The 18,368-nt window shown below is 30.5% G+C and overlaps 2 pseudogenes; both read left to right on the top strand.

Annotated features, from left to right (window-relative positions):
* Positions 1-342: 342 nt before the first annotated feature.
* On the top strand, positions 343-3,390 carry LOC111294904 (monodehydroascorbate reductase 3, cytosolic-like; annotated as a pseudogene).
* An 11,173-nt stretch (positions 3,391-14,563) lies between these two features.
* LOC149515154 (monodehydroascorbate reductase-like) lies at positions 14,564-15,562 on the top strand (annotated as a pseudogene).
* Positions 15,563-18,368: the final 2,806 nt, after the last annotated feature.

Below are 18,368 nucleotides of genomic sequence, written 5' to 3'. Positions count from 1 at the left end.
CAAAAAATTCAATTTTAATCAAATTATATAAAAGATATATTCAAATTTAAATAAAATTTTATAATATTATGTAATATTTGATTCAATTTTATCCTAAATAATAATTTTTCGTTCTATAATAGAGTCAAACTTCCGTGACTCTCTTTTTATTTTTTTAATAATTAACTTTCATTCTTTTGATTGATGTGATGGTATCATGGTACTGATCGTACGAACTCATTAAAGTGTATGAAAATCATTACATCATCGTTGCCACATCATCAATGACATCAACTTTAACTGTCCTTCCAAAATCCTTAATTTTCTGAAAAATTAGTCAGGGAAGATGCACAGTCAGCAGTGATGAACGGCAATGTTTATACCAGGTGGCAAAATCATGTTGACATCCAAAGGTCAGCCAAGAAGGAGGCTGGCCTCCCTATAAATATGTCTGACCAATCCACACTACAAAAATCGGTTAATTACAGAAAAGGAAGAAGGAGAAGTCGCTGAGCAAAAGAAAGAGCAGAAATTGTCTTCACTGCTAAAATGTTTTGTGAAAATGGATTCATATTGAAGCAACCAAGCATGTTGTTACATAATGTAATGCATCTTATGCAGTTCTAATCATGTAGAGTGTCTGTGTGAGTTGCAAAGGTGGTTTGATTTTATTTTGCATTACTTAGAACGCAGTAATGTGAGAAATTGGAGTTTCTTTCATTTTTATGTAGTTGTCAGACTGTTTATAGGGTTATGTTGTATTTACTTTTGATTGATATCTTTACTTTCTTTGCCTGAAAGTTTCCTCTTCTGATTATAGGGATATGCAGGAGGGGAGTTTGCCGAGCAGGGGGTGCAGACAGGTGAACTGGGCATCATTTCCTAGTAGGGGGATGCTTTTTACTGTATTTAATAAAACTTTCACTATCATTGCATTAGAAGAAGATTAGCCATTCTATTATGTTGCAGTTATCCATTTTGCTTGCATTTTATATTTTAGATCACTGTCAGCATATTCTATTTCATCAAATACAAGCCCTTTGTTTGATTCTATCACATAATTTCATTACCCGATACACAGGTTAGCTTTTGAAAATCTCTCATTCTGCTATGTTCAAGGGACTCCTTCCTCTGGATGCTCCTCTTACAATATGTCTGATGTTGTCCAAGTTCTATTCTACTGTAATAGAGGCCAGCACCAGTGGCATTTACACTACAGCACTAATCGTAACTGCTGCTGTTGTCATTTATTGATCCCATGAACGGATAAATTTATATTGCATATTACATGACTTTTGCTTTCTTATGCATAGGTGGCTCCATATGAACGTCCCGCTCTGAGTAAGGGATATTTCTTCCCTGAGGGTAACCTAGTGTGCTTAATTGTACCTATTTGATAAATTGAAATAAATTCTAAACTCGTATAAATGCAATTATAACTATGCTTTTAATTGCTACACCGTTCTGTTGGCCATCCGATTGTTTTGTTTCATGGATCAATTCGGTGATTTGTTCTTTGCAGGAGCTGCAAGACTTCCTGATTTCCATGTCTCCGTTGGCAGTGGCGGAGAGAGATTGCTTCCTGAGTGGTACAAGGAAAAAGGTTGGCAAATATGTCTGCCCGAATTTATTTCATGTGAAATTTGAGAATTGCCGAAATAATAGAAAAATGGATCTGCCAAAAGGGAATTGAAGCTAATATTTATTGTTTATTCAATCTCTGACTTAGAATTTGGAGATTGCCTCATTTGATAAACTTCTCGTGTTCTGATCCATGCAGGGATAGAATTGATCCTTAGCACAGAAATGGTGAAATCAGATTTTCCTGCCAAGACTCTATTAAGCGCAGCAAGAGAAACATTCAAGTATGAAATTTTGATCATCTCAGCTGGTTCCACAATGAGTCACGGTTTCTAGGGATCTCAACCTAAACCATTCCTTGTTTTGCCTGCTGTGCATAGTTTAACTCGTTATTCTTGCAGTTTATAAGGTTGACAGATTTTGGAGTGCAAGGAGCTGATGCCAAAAACATCTTCTACTTAAGAGAAATTGATGATGCTGACAAGTTGGTAGAAGCGATCAAGGCAAAGAAGAATGGGAAGGCTGTTATCGTTGGAGGAGGCTATATTGGTCTTGAGCTTGACCCTGAGATGAAAATTAACAATTTCGACGTCAGCACCGACCATGGTGCAGTAAGTAGAAGCCTTCTGTTGGCCTTCCAATATACTGTTGAAATATGGTGTCAGCACATGTAATAAATAAACTATATATGATTTCTGGTTGATTCTTTGTTTTTTTGAAAAGAAGATTGTTCTTGTAGTGCACCGGCTTTTCACCCCTGGCGTTGCTGCTTTCTATGAGGGTCATTATGCTAATAAAGGGATCAAAATGATTAAGGGAACAGTTGCAGTTGGATTCACCTCTGACTCAAATGGAGATGTTAACGGCCATCTTTCAGAGGGCTTGATGCTTTGATCATTTTTTATGGGTGATACTTTTGGCCACTGTTCAGGTGAAGGAAGTTAAACTTAAGGTGGCAGAGTGCTGGAAGCGGACATTGTTGTTGTTGGTGTTGGTGGAAGACCTCTCACAACATTATTTAAAGGGCAGGTTGAAGAGAAGAAGGGCGGAATAAAGGTTGGTTTGATCAGTGCCACGATCTCAAATGCCTTTTCATCTATAAATGTCGCCTTGAAATTCCTAAGCATAAATCCTAAGTAAGATCTGCATGTAATTGGAAAACACAAATTGTTTGAATGCAGACTGATGCTTTTTTCAAAACAAGTGTTCCCAATGTATATGCTGTGGGTGATGTAGCTACTTTTCTTATGAAGTGATACAATGACTTGAGAAGTGTTGAACAGGTTGACCATGCCCGGAATTCAGCCGACAAGGCACTATAGGTTTGTTACCTCACTTGGTTCATCTATGTGTATATTTATGGACTTGATCTTCATACTCAATTATTGGCTAAATGTTGCTTTCCAACACAAGAATCTAAATGTTACTTTCCAACACAAGAATCTATCTTTGCAACCTTTAAGTAAGATACAGTTTTGAGTCTTCTCAGTTATGCATAACTGTTAAAACATTGTGGCATTTTTTCAGGCCATCAAGGCAAGTGAGAAGGGGGAATCAGTTGTTGAATGTGACTACCTTCCATGCTTCTATTCTCGTTCAATTGATCTAGCATGGCAGTTCTACGGCGAAAATGTTGGGGACACTGTGCTTTTGGGAGACAACAACCTATAATCGCCAAAGCCAAAGTTTGGATCTTACTGAATTAAAGACGGAAAGGTGGTTGGAGCTTTCCTAGGGGGTGGCAGTGCCGAAGTTGCTGAGCTTCAGCCTGCAGTTGAGAATTTGGAATCCCTGACAAATGCAGGTCTATCCTTTACGTGTAGAATTTGAAGACTAACTCTGCCAGGCATAGATTGTTGATTACTTGTTGCAAGAGGACTACATTCTTTGTAGAAAGCCTTGGATCTGTTTTTTATTGGGTTGTAATCTTTGGATAGAGTTGGTGGTCTCCCCATGCTTCATTCACCCTTTTGATATTATAACAAGTGCTTCCTAACTACAAAATTTTCCGAACGTCTTCTAAAAGGCTTGCCTGATCTCAAAATAAACCCCGTATATCTCCGCTGATGGTGCTGGTACTGAAATCTACAAATTATTCTATGGAAAATAGGAGAACCGAGCGTTCTCAGAAATACTGGCAGTGCCATGGCCGAGGATACTGCCATAGGGTGCAGTACAAGGGCTACCATATCTTGTAATTTTATCAAAATATGTATTTTACATTGACAGCAAATTCGCCTGACTTGACCATGGAAAGTACTCCCAACCAAACGATTCAATCTTTGATTAGTATTTCGACAAATGCGAGCTCGAATCAATTAACATTCTCGACATCAACTTCTCAGTTCCCTCAAATATGTAAACATGGTCCATATCACAAATTTTCAACTTACGGTGCCTTTGACTGCACATATGAATTCACAACACATAAATCACAGTAATTCTTTCAAAACTTGCACAATAATATTGAAGAAAATTAATCTACTTTCGTTCTATCTTTCATCATCCTTAGACATGAGATTCAAGAAACTCATCATAATGAACTCTCAGAATTCCATTGCAACATTAAGTTTCAGCAAAACAAATGTCTTGTCTATCCAATATTTGAATCCAGCAAATCCAATATTTATTCGTTGCCCAATAAATCATATATTATGTAAATACTATGCAAACATTGTAGCATTTTCTTTTTGAATAATATGCAAACATAGTATAGAAAAAATATATACATTTATTAAATTTAAATGAAAAATCTAGCCTTTGGGCTTCCTGCTCTCAATCAGGTTGAAACTTAGACCCCAAGTATGGAAATATTTATTAATTTAATTTGGGCTTAACCCATGACCAATGCCTATTCATCGCAGCTTGCAACATCAGAATCATGTGTCGGAGGTTTAACTGATGGTTGTTGAACTTGAATGTTTAGTACGAGTGATAAAAAAAGAAAACATTGAAAAAATAAAAAATTAATATAAAATTATAATATTTGATTGATTTAAATATTTTTTATTTAGTTTAGATTAAATTCAGATATTAAATATATATATTAGTATAAAATTTAATTTAGAATAAAAAATCAAAAATCAAAAGAAATTGAATCGAATAAAATTATATATTTTTATTAGATTTTATATAATTTTTAAATCTTATAAAAATAATAATTTTAGGAGAGTGATCAAGCTACACAAAAAAAAATTTTACATATTTTTTTAATAATTGATTTTAATAGATTTTTTAGGAAAGCATAGGTACTTTACTCCCTTCTAAGAAGGACGAGCCTGAGTACAGAGCTCAAGTAATGTAAATGCATGTGATAGTGTGTGAAGGAACATATAGGTTTCATTCCCCAAAAATAAAATACAAGACAAAAAGGGAAAATGTTATTAAACAAATAATTACAATTTAAAACCATTAGACTAAAGGATAGGATAAATTCAAAAATTATGGCTTCACTCTCTAGTATCTTCAGTGGAGTCGTCAAACTGTCATAACATATAGATCCAAAAATCTATAGCTAGATTTAACAAATTATTAGAGTCGCCACCAATCTTTTTTATCTAGATGTGATAATTAATATTTATTCTCAAAATTTTTATTTTTATTATTTTTATTTATTTTTTATGCAAAAATACTCATAAAATAAACTAACACATAATTTTTTTTTTAAAAAAGTAAAATTAAAAATACCAAAAAAAGGAAATGGCTCGGCTTGCGACTGAGAGTGACTCGGCTTTAGGAAGAAAAATGGCTCAAAAAACATGATTTGCGAGTGCACGGCTCGATTCGACTCCAGGAAAAAGCTGGCACGCTGGTCAGACGCGGGTTGCGATTGGGTCAAGTCGACCCAAGGAGAAACGCATAAATCCTAGGGATTTACTAACACCCAAAACAATGTCGTTTTATGCTGGTATATAAGGTCGAAACTCAATTTTTTTAGCAAATGCCTCTTCCTCATTCTCTCTCTCTTTTTTTTTTCCTCTGTCTCTAAAAGAACTCAAATTTCGATTGAATGTTTTATCGAAATCTAAAAAAATACACCAAAAACTAGAAATCGTCGTCAAAAAATTCTAAGTTGGCTGAAAATTTCATCAAAAAATTGATCAAATTCTGGAATTTTCCAAAAATTTTCCAAAAAAAAAACCTAAAAATTCAAAAAAATTCCTAAAAATTCTATGATTGCTACTAACACCTCAAAGCCCTTTTTTTGCTTCTGTTTTCTTCTTTCCTCTCTATTTTCGAATGTGTCTCTCCTTTCTGTTCTGTTTCATTCCAAGCCTATATTTATAGGCATTGATCAGAGGAATTACTAATCAATTTTGATTCCTTTTTTTATTGGGATTCAGAAATAGTATTTTAATCCAATTCCAAACCTGCCAACCTTTCTAAATTCATGACAAAATTTTTTATTTTTTTACCCTTTTTTTGTTTTCTAATTATTATATCTTATAAATAAATAAATAAATAAATAAAATAGAATTCAAAATAATAAAAATAAAGAAATTGGGCCAATCTGCCCTTTTTGGACCAGATCTAAGCTAAGCCTAATGGGCTTAAGCCCAACTCCTGTTGAACCCAATGGGCATGGGCCCGGACAAATTAGGATATCTATAGTTATCCCTCTTTGCACATTTTTTGTGAAACATGAATTGTACAAAGACGTAGACACCCATTCAAGACTTAACTCAACACTTTCTTATTTTTTTTTCTTCTTTTTTTAGTAAACAAATTTCCTCTAAACAAAGGCAAAACAACTTTGAAAAAATAAATGGCTTTTCTGAATAGAGGCAACAAAACTTTGAAAAAATAAATGGCTCTTTTGAATAGAGGTAACACGACTTTGAAAAAATAAATGACTCCCTTGAATAGAGACAACAACACTTTTGAAAAAATAAATTACTCCTTTAAATAGAGACAACATAATTTTAGAAAGATAAATGGCTCATCTGAATAGAGATAACAGAACTTTGAAAAAATAAATGGCTCATATGAATAGAGGTAATAGTACTTTGGAAAAATAAAATGGCTCCTCTAAATAGAGGCAACAAAACTTTGAAAAAATAAATGGCTCCTCTGAATAGAGGCAACAAAACTTTGAAAAAAATAAATGGCTCTTGTCAATAGAGGCAATAGAACTTTGAAAAAATAAATGGCTCCTCTGAATAGAGACAACAGAACTTTGAAAAAATAAATGGCTCATTTGAATAGAGGTAACAGAACTTTAGAAAAATAAATGGCTCATTGACAATCACGACCAGACGAGTCATAGATCATGTCTGATTGAAAACTCAAAGATTCACAATTTAAGTTCAAAAGTCAAAGGTTCAGATTCGTAAGAACCTTTCAGCTTCACAAGAATTCAGTGAAATTTAATTCTCAAAATTTCAATTTCACAAGAATTCAATTTCGCAAGATCTTAAAATTCGCATTTGTAAATTATAAGACTCGCATCCATATTCAAAGAGTCTCATTTGAATTTTGGAGATTCACATCCAAAAGTCCAAAGTTTTTTATTCGAGTTCAAAGGCTCACATGCAATAAAACTTAGAGTTTCACTTCTAAGTTCAAAGGTTCTCACTCAAAATTTTAGAAATTTGCATCCAAAAGTTGAGTTCAAAGCTTTTTGTTTGAATTTTGGAGATTCACATCCAAAAGTTCAAAACTTTCATTTTAGTTCGAAGATTTACATTCAACAAACTTTAGTATTTCACACCTCAAATATTCTCAATTTGAAACTCGAAGATTTTCCTTTGAAATTTAAAGACTCTCATTCGAAATTCAAAGATTTTCATTAAAAAGTTCACAATTTCTTTTTAGGTGACCCAAAATTTTGCATGAATGAATGTCATGATCAAAGATGCAAATGCAATAACCTAGATTCTCATAATGCCATGCATGTCCAAATAAAGTTTTAATTCATCAAATTATATGCATGTATATTTAAACAATGATGCTTACATGATGCATGTAATGCAAACGTCAATAATGTCATGAAATCTTAAATAACTGTGGTAATATGGCTCTCAAGACTCCATCATTTTGAGCTTCTTAACACTAGCCGTCTCAAAATAAGTTCTGTCTTTTATCACTTGATCATCGCTCATAAGCTTCTTAGTATAAATTTCATCTTTCATCGCTTGATCATCGTTCATAGGCTTCTCAGTACTAGTTTTATCCATTGTCCCATATCATTTTCATCACTCAATCATAACTCACAAGTTATGTCAATCAACACATCCCCATCTTCATCACTTGGTTATAACACTTTTCAAGATTTACCCCTCTTTATTTTATCGACCAATCCATTATCATATTCCCTATTTGGTCACATCATATGTCCTTTCAAATAATCTTTTTTAGGTTTTTACCACTTCTTCATTTTGTTATCACCTATCATCTTGGATTTTTTTTTAAAAGAATATAAGACTCTTTTATGTACATTGTCATTCATTCATCATCTTCAAATTATGATAAATATAATGCACTCATACATTTTTTTGATTTATTTTGAGGATGCAATAATAAAGAAACATAAGGTGAATTGGGAGAAAAGTAATTAATGAGAAACAAGTGGAGAGAGAAACAAGTTGGATGTATGTCATTGGGATGAATGAGATATTCAAACAATGAATATTCAAGCAATTCTAAATATTAATCTAGGATTTTTTTTAAAAAACTCATTCTACTAACTTTGAGCTTATTTGATCTTTGCCCCAGCTTTGAGGGATCTTCAGATGTCTTGATCTCTCATCTATGTGAAATGTTTATCCAACTCTTAACTCAGAGATTTTTTACGTAAATCACCTTTTCGGGTTTTTAATTTGAGTCTTTCTTTTCTTATTTTTATTTTTATCTTTTTTATCTTTTTTTATCTTTTTCTTTCTTTTTTTTCTTTCTTTCATTCTTTCACCCATTATTGATATCTCTTCCACATCAATTTTTAAAGCAACAAAGCATGACTCTGTCATTCCATCACGAGCATACCTTAGTCCAACATATGATCATTCAATTTGAGCACTCACATTTGATCCAAATAAACTTTTAAAGGTTGTAATACAAGCCATGGTAAAGGGGTCATGAAAGAAATTGATAAAATAGGCTCAAAAAATGTGTTTAAAGGGTTTAAAACCAAATGATCACTTCTCATAATTTGAAACAACTTGGCGTTTTACCCCTTTCCACTTTATTTCACTACTTTTTCCTTTTTCATCTGATTCCTCACAAAAAGATTCTCATTCTTTTACCCCAAATCATGTATGACATGTATTTATTTTCTCTCTTTCCTTCATTTTGTTTTGCTTTCTTTCTTTGAAGCCTTTTACGATCTTTTACCCTTTTTTCTTTTAACAAAATATCCATCAATGTGGAAGGTGATCCTTGGTCAAGGTTCTTTAGAAAAAAAGTTACAATAGGCTCAAAAAAGTAGCAATGAATGGTTTTCGAATGGTAAAAGAAAAATGGCCATTTTTCATTTCAAATGTAAATGCTTTCCTTGAACTTCATCTATTGAACCAAAATAAGCTCATGGATCTTTATGAATGACTACATATCTTCAAGACATACTAATTTTATATTAGCTTATTTTTTTCAAATAATCTTATCAGATCAATGTGAATGAGTTCTCAAAATTAAATTTCAAAATTATTGTTATTCTTGTCTAAACATTCATCGTTTGGAATTTGAGAATGGGAATGAAAATTTTTGAAAGGTAACAAAGAATATACCAGTGATTGAATGAAAGAGAAAAAAATATAATGAAATGTATTAACTTGCCTTTTTATTAAAATGATAACAAATGAAATCCTATTGCCTAAAAGAAATTCTAACATTACTCTAAAAGAAATTCTAAAATGACAAGAAACTTTCAACTGACCTTATCTTTATTTTCTAAAATTATGCTCTTGTGTAATCGGGTGGAGAAGTTTTATTCATATCTTGCCCCCTGATTCATTACAATTTTTTAGGCCTTTTTGGATCAATGTGTTCTTGATTCTCACTCAGAACATTGACATTGTGATTAGGCAATGGATTGCCACTAACATTAGGTATTGTTGCTCCTCTTTAATCGAAACTTATCATTCCATCCTTGATCAATCGTTACATCTTATGTTTTAAAACAATGTAATTTTTAGTAAAATGGCCAGTAATTTCATAGTGATAGTCACAATAAGCTGTAGGATCATACCACTTAGGATAGGGTGGCTTAGGTGGCTCCACACGATTGGGAGCAATCAAGTGGTTGTTATAAAACTCTTGATATAACTCCGTATAAGTCATGGGGATTAGATTGAATATAAATTTTTCTTGGGTAATTTATTGTTATCGTAAATCACTTGTTAGATTAGCAAGATGAGCCTGGGGCCTTGTGAGAAGTTGAATATTAAGGCTATATATGAGAGCTTAATGACTAAAAGCAAACTGGTATGTTAATGGGTAAGCTGGTTGTGAAGCTAACTAGTATGAATAGGATGAGATATTGTTCACAGCAGGATAGTATGAAGAGTAACCCTGTGGATAAGGTTGGTATCCCCTGAACTGTCTATCAAAGCCCACAGCTCGAGATTCAATTTTTTTTTCTCTGATGTTTTCTTGGTTTCACCTCTTTTTAACTTACCATTTTTAATGGTATTCTCAATGATTTCACCAGAGATCATCATGTCGACGAAGTTCTTTATGGCATTTTCTATCATTTTTTCATAATAAAGAGATTTTAAAGTGCTAACAAATAATACAGTGGTATTCTTTTCAATAAAAAGAGGTTACACTTGAGTTGTCATGTCCCTTCACCTCTGGATGTATTATTTGAATGATTCAGTTATCTTTTTTTTTTATATTTTGTAAAAAAAAGTGATCAAAAGCTAAGTCTATGATATGTCGGTATTGACTGATGAAGTCATGGGTCGTATCACTCTAAGAATGAATACGATTTCTATCTAGCTAGACATACCACCTAGCAACAGAGCCAATAAGGTTATCTTGAAAGACGTGCATTAAGAGCTTTTCATTATGGGTATAGGTAACCATTTTTCTACAGTACATAGTAATGTGAATTTTTGAATATTTTATACCATCATACTTTTTGAACTCTGGCACCTTGAACTTCGAAGGGATAACCACATTCAAGACTAAATAGAGTCCAACAGAATCGACAGAACCATAAAAACCAATCCTCTTTACAGCCCGTAACATTTGTTCTAGCATGCTAATATTCAAGTTTTTTTGGGATTCAACCACTGTTGGCTTTTCTTTCTCTTTTTCTTTCAGTTCATCCATATTAGGAACTTGAATCGATTTTACTACCTTTTCAGTAAAGACATGATTCACATAGCTGTGGTAATGCCCTCGATTAGAGGCTTATAGCATTTCAAGATATGTAGGATATGTGAATTGTTGTGATGGAACCTCTTGTGTAGACTGGGCTTGAGGTGGATCAAAATCAGATGGATATAAGATTCAGTCACTTCTTGTGATGGATGATCCTGTTGATTGGTATTCTTTTCTATATTTTTTTTCTTATTTAGCTTGTTGAGAGCATCCAGAATCTTACTCAACTCATTTTCAAGCTTCTCTAAGCCTTCTCTATCATGTCAAGACAGTTGGAATTTTTTTGTTCCATTTGTCTAACTTTGGCCTTTGTGTTGTATCGATGAGTTAGGTTCTTGCTTGATAGAGCTATCCTTGAACCTTGAGTATCACAATTATGATCAGAAATGTTATGCTATATTTTATGCTTGATATGTTGATGCATGACATGTACCTTTCTAGGGATGAAATAAAGATGATGCAGATATATAATGTTACATATGACAATGAAAATGATGCATGACAAAGTTAAACAAAAATGGTTAATTTCATTAATGAAATGAAAGTGATACAGATACAAGATGTTACTTATGACAATGATGTATGCAAATACACAAAGTCAAACAAACAAAATAGTTAGATCGTAAACTGTTCCTTCTCGTGTCATAATTTTGAGTTAGGTCTATCAATGGGTAAAAAGGGCTCTATCTTAAGGTTGGCCTTTTAAGTATACAATATATGCTGGGTTAGGTGATTTTGACCACTAAAGGTTCTTAAATTGTTTCTTACATCATGGTTTATCATAGACTAGTAAAATAGTCCAATCTTCACCCATCACATGCTACTATCAGAAATGATTCATATTGAGTGAAAGTATCTCGCTAGTCATTATGAAAATTATCATCTTACGAAAGCGTAGGTACTTTACTTCCTTCTAAGAGAGACGAAGCTCGAGTACAGAGCTCATGTAATGTAAATGCATGTGATAGTGTGTGAAGGAACATATAGGTTTCATGCCCCAAAAATAAAATACAAGACAAAAAGGGAAAACGTTAGTAAATAAATAATTACAATTTAAAACCATTAGACTAAAGGATAGGATAAATTCAAAAATTATGGCTTGACTCTCTAGCATCCCCAGTAGAGTCATCAAACTATCATAACATATAGATATAAAAATCTATAGCTAGATTTATCAAATGAATGAAGTCACCACCAATCTTTTTTATTTAGGTGTGATTGGCTACTTAAGGAATCTATCCTCTTTAAGGAGCTCTTAAGCTTGACTAAGGATTCTTAAAAGAATAGGTTCGAGTCTACTAATCAGAATAAGGTTCGGGAGTCGGTTACATATAAGGAAGGTTATAGCACCCCCACATGCCTATCCGAATTGTGGTACCATATTATTTTGAATTTATCATATGGTCTTGAGTCTAATGGTTTCAAATTTTAAGTTAAATATTGAAAATAATTTTTAAGATTCTCTATCAATCTGGTAGAATTCTTAAAAATATTTTCTCACCTAAACAGTATTTAAGAATCCCATTTGATTTCTTGAAGAGGTTTCATCGTCAGAAAAAAGGTTTATTTATTATTATTATTATTATTATTTGTTGAAAATAAATCTAATTATTCCACTATTTGGGTCAAATTAAAAATATTTTTTCTTTTGAATTTCTAAAATTTTTACCATTTGGGCCTATTTAAAAATATTTTTTTTTGTTCTTGGAAAGAAAATAATATGACAATTATTTTTATTAAAATTTCATCTAAATTATTTCACAATTTGTGCCAAATTTAGAGAAAATTTCTCACATAGAGATTTATTAGAAATTTACCATTTGAAATTTCTAAAAATCTCATCCTTGAATAATTATCATATATTTTCAACCAAAAATTTTTTTGTTTGGAAAAAGAATACAATTACTTTTATTGAAATTTTCATTTAAATTATTCCACCATTTTTGACAAATTTAGAGAAAATTTCTCACATAGAGATTTCTTAGGAATTTATTATTTGAAATTTCTAAAAATCTCATCATGAGGTAATTTGTATTTAATTCCCATAATTTATATATATTTTTTATTTTTTATTATTATTATTTTTTGTTTGAAAATAAATATTAATTATTGTTATTGAAATTTTATCTAAATTATTTCATCATTTTGGCAAAATTTAGACAAAATTTTTCACCTAGGAATTTTATAGAAATTTATCATTTGAAATTTTTATAAATTTCATCATTGGATAATTAATATTTATTCTCAAATTTTTATTTTTATTAATTTTTAATTTTTTTTCATGCAAAAATACTCATAAAATAAACTAACACATAAATTTTTTTAAAAAAAGTAAAATTAAAAATAGCCAAAAAAAGAAAATGGCTCGACTTGCGACTAAAAATGGCTCGACTTTAGGAAGAAAAATGGCACAAAAAATATGACTCGGGAGTGCGCGGCTCGGCTCCAGGAGAGGGCTGGCACGCGGGTCAGACACGGTGACGATCGGGTCAGGTCAACCCAAGCAAAAACGCGCGGATCCTGAGGATTTATTAACACCCAAAATGATGTCATTTTATGCTAGTATATAAGGTCGAAATTTAATTTTTTTAGCAAATGCCTCTTTCTCCTTATCTCTCTTCCCTTCTTTTTTTCTCCATCTCTCTAAAATAACCCAAATTCTGATTGAATGTTATACCGAAATATGAAAAAATACGTCAAAAACTGAAAAATGTCGTCAAAAAATTCAAAGTTCGCCAAAAATTTCATCGAAAAATTGATCAGATTCTGAAATTTTTTAAAAATTAAAAAAAAAACCCAAAAATTCAAAAAAATTCCTAAAAATGCTACGATTGCTACTAACACCTCAGAGCCCTTTTTTTTCTTTTGTTTTCTTTTTTCCTCTCTGTTTTCATGTGTGTCCCCCCATTTCTATTATGTTTCAAAACTATATTTATAGGTATTGATAAGAGGAATTACTGATCAATTCTGATTCCCTTTTTTATTGGGATTCAGAAATAGTATTTTAGTCCAATTCCAAACCTACCAACCTTCTTAAATTCACCACAGAATTTTTCTATTTTTTTACCTTTTTTTTTAATTATTATATCCTAAAAATAAATAAATAAATAAATAACTAAATAAAGTAGAATTCAGAATAATAAAAATAAAAAAACTAGGCCAATCAACCCTTTTTGGATCATATCTGAGCTAAACCCAATGAACTTAAGCCCAGTCCCTGTTGAGTCCAATGAACTTGGATTGAGACAAATTAAGGTGTCTATATGATCAAAAGATGAAATAGATAAGTTAAAAAAATAATTTAATCTCATTATTAGGTCTATGAAATCAATAATTAAAAAAATATAAACTAAAATGTTTTATATTAGAATAGATTGATTCGTTCTCATAATTTTATATTAAAATATATTAAACTTTTATATTAAAATAAATATATAAAACCCAAAAACTTAAATTTTAATAATCAATAAATCAAATTAAACAAATAAAATTTGATTTAAATCAAATCATATATAAAATAAATTCAAAATTAGATAAAATTTTAAAATTTTTTTATATTATATAATTTTTAAAAAAATCAATTTTAATTTAATTCGAACCGATTATCTATATAATCAAAGCACGCTGCCTCTCCTTTTATTTTATTTTTTAATAATTAACGTTCATTCTTTTGACTGATGTGATGATTTTCCGGTATTGGTCGTACGAATATTATCGTGTACGAAGATCATTACATCAGATATTACAGAAATCAATTTATTATGCTAATACAGTGCACCGGCTTTTCACCTCTGGCATTGCTGCTTTATTTCTATGAGGCTATTATGCTAATAAAGGGATCAAGATTATTAAGGGAACAGTCGCAGTTGGATTCACCTCTGACTCAAATGGAGAGGTTAACAGCGATCTTTCAGAGGCCTTGATGCTTTGATCATTTTTTTACGGGACTGAAATCATTTTCATGGTGATATTTTTGGCCACTGTTCAGGTGAAGGAAGTAAAACTTAAGGATGGCAGAGTGCTGGAAGCTGACGTTGTTGTTGCTGTTAGTGGAAGACCTCTTACAACGTTTACCTAAAGGGCAGGTTGAAGAGGAGAAGGGTGGAATAAAGGTTGGTTTGATCAGTGCCATGATCTCAAACACCTTTTCATCAATACATGTCGGCTTGAAATTCCTAAGCATAAAACCTAAGTAAGATCTGCATGTGATTGAATAACACATTATTTGATTGCAGACTGATGCTTTTTTCAAAACAAGTGTTCCCGATGTATATGCTGTGGGTGATGTAGCCACTTTTCCTATGAGGTTATACAACTATTCGAGAAGGATTGAGCATGTTGACCATGCCCGGAAATCAGCAGAAGAGGCAGTAAGGGTTTGTTATCTCACTTGGTTCATCTATTTGTATGTTTATTGACTTAATCTTGATACTCAATTATCGGCTAAATGTTACAGAAGAATCGACCTGTGCAACCTTTAAGAAAGCGACAGATTTGACTTCTCGGTTTGTATATTCTCGGATCTTACCGGATCAAAGATGGGAAGGTGGCTGGACCTTTCCTAGAGGGTGGCACTGTCGAAGAAAATCAGGCTATTGCTAAAGTTGCTAAGCTTCAGCATACGGTTGAGAATTTGGAAGCCCCGACAAATGAAGGTCTGTCCTTTACCTGTAAGATTTGAAGACAACAATGTCGAAACAAAATGAAACAAAACAATGGTCGCAATTAATGAGTTGTATTACTTATACGACACTAGACATTTTACAAACTTTTTTTTTTAATTTTGAATAATTCAAGGTTTTGGTGTATTTTAGTTTGACATGAGTTCAAATTAATTCATCTTGTTATTAGTTTTAACTAGTTAGAATAATTTAAAATTCATTTTTTTTGTAAAGTTACATAATCAGTTGTAAGCTTAAAATTTTTTTATTCAAACAATAGTCATTTTAAATTAAAGAAAATGATATTGTTTTATAAAAAAATTTTAAATTTAACTTTTGAGTGGAAATGCTTATATTTAAAATTAAATCAAATACTAAAATGTAAAACTAATATCAAAAAAATTATTTCATTTATTATCAATGAAAATTTTAAATTACATAAATGAGTTTAGTAAGATGATATATACTTTTTTAAAATATATTAAAAATTAAAAAAATAAATATATATTAATCTCTAAATTTCTCCTATGAAATTAAAAAAATTATACTAACAAAATATTAAAAAAGAACTACAACATAAAACATTAAAAAAATAGGGACAAGGTTAAAGTTAAATTATATTAAAGATTATTAGGTTTTAAGTATTAATGAGGAACTTGGTAGAAAAAGCATAAACCCTTAATTTTGACAATCTTAAACAACTATTGATAAATTAATCATTTAATTATTTATTTTAATTTTCCACCAACTAAACAAGTTGTGAGTAAGATCGATATGAGCAAAAGGCAACAAGGCAAATTAATGTGGAATGGCTATGGATCATTGTCAGCAAAATTAAACCATTTCTTCAATCGCAATAAATTTCTTTATTAAGATTGTCAAAGATTTTTCAAAAGCTAAAGACTAAAACCAAAAAAGCCATTTTTTTCATTTGCTGCTGCAGCAACCCTAGCTCGTAAACCATAGCTTTTTTTTAATACATGTTTATACACGTACGTATTAATGTATATAAATACATATATAAATTTGTTGGTGTTTACGTACGTACATGAATGTGTAAGTACATGTAATAAGACTCACAACTCTTTATTTTTTTTTTTTTAATTCAAATGCTTAGTTGGAACCAAAACATTTTAATTATTAAACAGTTATTATTATATAATAATATTTAAGGGAAAAAAAACCATAATCGAATGCTTTAAATGTATTTCTAAAGTTACTATATTTAGTAATGTTTTCAACTGATACATTAAAAATCATCGAATTAACTAATTATTGAATTAACAAAAATTTATCAATTATTGCATTTTATGCAATAATATTGCTATAATAATATTTTGTTATTAATTATGAAAATAATTAAATTTTAACTTTGACAGTAAAAAAATTTGATGGTAAGTGCTAACCATGACTAAGGATATATATGTTGTAAATATAAGGAATTGCCCTTCAATAATTGATTGAAAAACAATGTCAGAGCCAGTAGTATTGAAAAATAAGAATATATCTTTTTTGAAATTTAAATTAACCATTTTTTATGAACAAACCTTTATTATTTTCATCTCATTTTCTAAATAAATAACCTAAGCTTGATAGTCAATTTTAATATCTCATTTTTATAGAAAAAAAAATAAATGAGACTATTATTAAAAAAAAGAAATTAAAACAATATGTCAACATGAAATGAATACGATATGAAAAAGTAACATGAAGGTAATACGATTAAAGATTTTAATAATAATTATATATGAATTTAACAAAATAAAAAAAAATATTTAATGTTTTTGCATTGATATAAATTATAATATGTAATTTTTGTATAAATACGATATAAATATATAAATTTTAATATTTTACATGAAATAAATACATAAATCTTCAAATCTAGATATGCTATTGCTAATGTTATCCTTTTATGCCCGGTAGGTGCATGAAAAATACAAGATTAAAAATTTTAAATAAAAACTTTAAAGCAAACAAGCAGAAATTAAAAATAAAAATGTGCAACAATGCCCTTACTTTACAACACATTGGTTCATTTTTTTAGACACATCACCTCGTTTGATATCCTTTTTCAATGATACCTTCTATTATTCATGCAAGAAATATCCTTTCTTTTTTCTCCTTTTCGTTTTTAATTGACTCTGTCATTTTAAATAATGTTTTAAGAATTCAATAAATTTTAGTATCATTTTGGAATTTGATATAAGGAAAATGTAAATGGATAATTGTTTTGTTCCTTGTTAATAAAATTTTTAAATTTTATAAATAAAAATAAAAAAATTATCGCATGCAATTTTATTTATTATATTAATTTAATGTTTTTAAATATATCTTAATAGGATGAGATAATCCATTAATAAAATTAAAAAGTTTTACCGATATTGTATGAAATGATTTTCCCATATGCCAATATTCAATCCTCACACAACGAAAAAATGTAAAAAAATAAAAGAGAAAAGAATATAATAATTCATAAAATACTTAACTTAGCTCCATTTATTTCTTTTATTTATTCCTTGATGGAGTAAAAAAAAAAGTGAAATTATTAACAGCGGTAATCGCAGTGACATTCAAAATTATTAACACATCTCCCTAAAGCCAAAGGTCCATAGTTATTGGAACAGTCAGCAGTGCATTCGTCAACCTTGCACCCTGGCATATCCTCCAAAAATATATGGCAAGTTTTTGCCTCTGCCATCATTGGTTCACTTCCTGAAAAGCGAATTACAATAAAGTATAAAATTAATTATTATTTATTAAAATAAATAAATCACAGTAAAACATAATGTAATTAAACAAAAAAAAAGTGAAAGAGGAGAATCG

The sequence above is a fragment of the Durio zibethinus genome, chromosome 14 (assembly GCF_047325235.1).
Source record: "Durio zibethinus cultivar Kanyao isolate XHJ-2024 chromosome 14, ASM4732523v1, whole genome shotgun sequence".
NCBI classification, from domain to species: domain Eukaryota; kingdom Viridiplantae; phylum Streptophyta; class Magnoliopsida; order Malvales; family Malvaceae; genus Durio; species Durio zibethinus.
The sequence above is the reverse complement of the archived record's forward strand: the minus strand, read 5'-3'. Positions and strand labels throughout refer to the sequence as shown.